The sequence below is a fragment of the Orycteropus afer genome, unplaced genomic scaffold, assembly GCF_000298275.1.
Source record: "Orycteropus afer afer isolate SDZICR_OR568_19922 unplaced genomic scaffold, OryAfe1.0 scaffold00137, whole genome shotgun sequence".
Lineage (NCBI taxonomy): Eukaryota > Metazoa > Chordata > Mammalia > Tubulidentata > Orycteropodidae > Orycteropus > Orycteropus afer.
Genome location: NW_006921724.1, coordinates 2,542,519 through 2,545,616, shown reverse-complemented (window position 1 = coordinate 2,545,616; position 3,098 = coordinate 2,542,519). Strand labels below are relative to the sequence as shown.

The 3,098-nt window shown below is 40.4% G+C and overlaps 1 non-coding gene across 1 annotated transcript; it reads left to right on the top strand.

Annotated features, from left to right (window-relative positions):
* The first annotated feature begins 2,370 nt into the window (after window positions 1–2,370).
* Window positions 2,371–2,443, top strand: TRNAS-GCU. Its single transcript has one exon. It is a non-coding gene; the product is annotated as a tRNA-Ser (tRNA).
* Window positions 2,444–3,098: the final 655 nt, after the last annotated feature.

Below are 3,098 nucleotides of genomic sequence, written 5' to 3'. Positions count from 1 at the left end.
CCCTGGGCAGTACTTGAGCAAATGAGGGACAGATCCCCTCTGCATTGTGACCCCAAACTTACCTAAGCATTTGTATCTCCTGTCATCACCAGGTTTTCATCTTCAAAAACCTGAGTGTGAGCTCCCACCATCGTCTCACCTCATAAGTTTCCTTCACCTTCCCTCCACCCCCACCAGGGTGAGGATCTTCTAGTTTATCTTCTGTTTGGTGGGAAAGCTGCAGTTAAGTCATCACATCTTCTTCCCAAATCTAGAATTTACAAGCCTTATACCCAGGCTTTGTGCCAACCTTTGGAGAACTTAAAAAAAAAAAAAAAAAAAAACTGTGTCAAGTTCCTGGCTCTTGCATTCAAAAACTCTGGCTTCTAAAACTATTTTGGATGCCAAAGCCAAGAGTTCTGCCATTTGTTCTTGCTATGTTCTTTTGTGTCTTGTTTCCCTAGGATAAGCTTCAACCTGTGGCTAGAATAGTGGAAAAGATGAAAGGGAAAGCTAAATCCTGAGAAGGCTGTGGAAGCATCAGTAGTAAGGAGGGAGAGAGGTATTTTGGGGGACATCTATGAGTTTTACCAACAACCTTAAGTCACACCTTGCAAGAAGGAAGAAAAAGGACACCATATCCAAATCATCAAGCCATTTTCCTTGGTGAAGCACTTTGAAGCCACCCTTATTCCAACCTCAGGGCCTTTGTACTTGTTGTCTCTTCTGTCCAGATCACTTTTATCCTAGGATGTATGCAACATTTGCTCCTTCACATTATTTCATTGCTTCTCAGATATCATCTCATCAGAAAGACATTCCCAGACCACTCCAAAATAACCACCACCCCATCATGTTTTATCTTATTACCTTCCTTTAATTGATCACAAATATTATTTCCTAAAATTCACATTTTATCTATAATACACAGTTATTATATCCTGCTTGGGTCTTTCACCAAAATGCGAGCTCCATGAGGAACAAGGGCTTTACCTTGTTCACTATTACATTCCAGATTCCTTGATCAGCACATTTAAATCAGTTGCAATTTAGTTAGTTCAGATTTGCGGCATCCCCTGTGTGTCAAAGTAGAACTGGGCTCCATAGGGTTCTTAATATTTGATTTTCCAGACATAGTTCTCTAGGACTTTCTTCAGAGCCGCCTCTGTTGTTAGGTGTCGAAAAATTGGTTCCAACTCACAGCGATCCTACATACAACAGACTGAAACACTGCCTCTTCCTGTACCATCCTCACAATGGTTGCCTTGCTTGAATTCATCATCATAGCCACTGTGTCAATCCATCTTTTTGAGGGTCTTCTCCTTTTTTGCTGACCCTCTACTTTATCAAGCATACTATGCTTCTCCTGAAGCTGGTCCCTTCTGACAACATGACCAAAATACAAGGGATGAAGTCTGACCATTCTCACTTCTAAGGAGCATTCTGGTTGCTCTTCCTCCAAGACAGATTTGTTCATTCTTCTAGCAGTCCATGGTATTTTTAATAATCTTCACCAACACCATAATTCTAATTCATCAGATCTTCTGTGGTCTTCCTTATTCATTGTCTAGCTCTCACCTTCATACAGGGCTATTGAAAATGCTATGGCTCGGGTCAGGTGCAACTTAGTTTTCAAAGTGACATTTTTGCTATTTAACAATTTAAAGACATCTTTTGCAGTATATTTTCCCAATGCAATACATCATTTGATTTATTGACTGCTGCTTCTGTGGGTATTGATTGTGGTAAAATGAAATTCTTGACAATTTCAATCTTTTCTCCATATATCATGATGCTGCTTATTGGTTTAGTTGTGAGGACTTTTGTTTTCTTTATGTTAAGTCCCCTCAACCCTCCACCCTTTCAGTTAACAGCAAATGCATTAACTGTTTTCATCATTCAAGGACTCCAATTAGCACATAGTGGACATAAATTAAAGATTTATTGAATGGGTGAGTGACAGCAACCACTGAAAACTGCAACCAAGCTATTGAATGGGATGTGGCTTTGCAACAAGCCAAGCTATGATTATCAAACAGTGGCAGCATCTTGGTAAATAGAGGACCCTCTGTCAACTCTGGGCTGAGGGGTGATTATAAAACAGAGCAATCCTACCATAGTCCTACGTTTGACCCACAACTTATTTCACTTGAGAGCCTCCTAAAACAGTTGTCTTAACCAAGAGTCTCAGCAGTAAGGAATAGAGTGAAAGAAACTCCTCCATCATAAGGAGATCATGGCCAAGGTCCTCAAGCAAGCTTAGGAACATTGAGACACTCAAGAGGGTGGGGAATGGAAGAAATGGCTTTGCAAGTGGGAGTTGTTATGAATTGAATTGTGCCCTCCCAAAATACGTGTTGGAATACTACCCCCTATACCTATGGATAAGGAGCCCTGGTAGCTCAGTGGTTAAGTATTTGGCTGCTAACCAAAAGGTTGGTGATTCAAACCCACCTCTAGGGCAATTCTACTCTGTCTTATAGGGTCACTATGAGTTGGAATCAATTTGTTGGCAATGGTTTTGGTTTTATACTTGTGAATGTTATCTCATTTGGGAATAGGGTTCTATTTTTATGTTAATGAGGCTCTATCTCTGTAGCCTATGTTTTAACCCTAATGGCTTTTGAGATTTAAGAAAAGCAAATAGGATTCAGAGAGGAGAAGAAAGTAAGCAAAATGGAGGAAAGATAAATGGCATATGGTGGGAATCACCACGGAGCCAAGGAATGCCATGGTTACAGAAACTAAGGCAAAGATTTTTTGCAAGAGCTGAGAGAAAAAGAGAGAGAGAGACAGAGATTTCCCCTAGAGCCAGTGACCCTGAATTAGGACTTCAAACTTCCAGAACAGTGAGAAAATTAATTTCTGCTCTTTAAAGCCACCTACTTGTGTTATTTCTGTGACAGCAGCACTGGGAGATTAAGACTGGGACCCACACTATTGTCTAACAGGCTGGACAGCAGGAAGAGTAGAATTTAGAAAAGAATAAACACTCAAGGTTAGATCAGGCAGAGAAAAAGCCAGAGTGAACTGAATCAATTAAATCAACATTCTCTGAGCACCTTCTTTCTGTAAGTCTTCACAATGTTAGCAGCTGGAGATATGACACAAAAAATCAC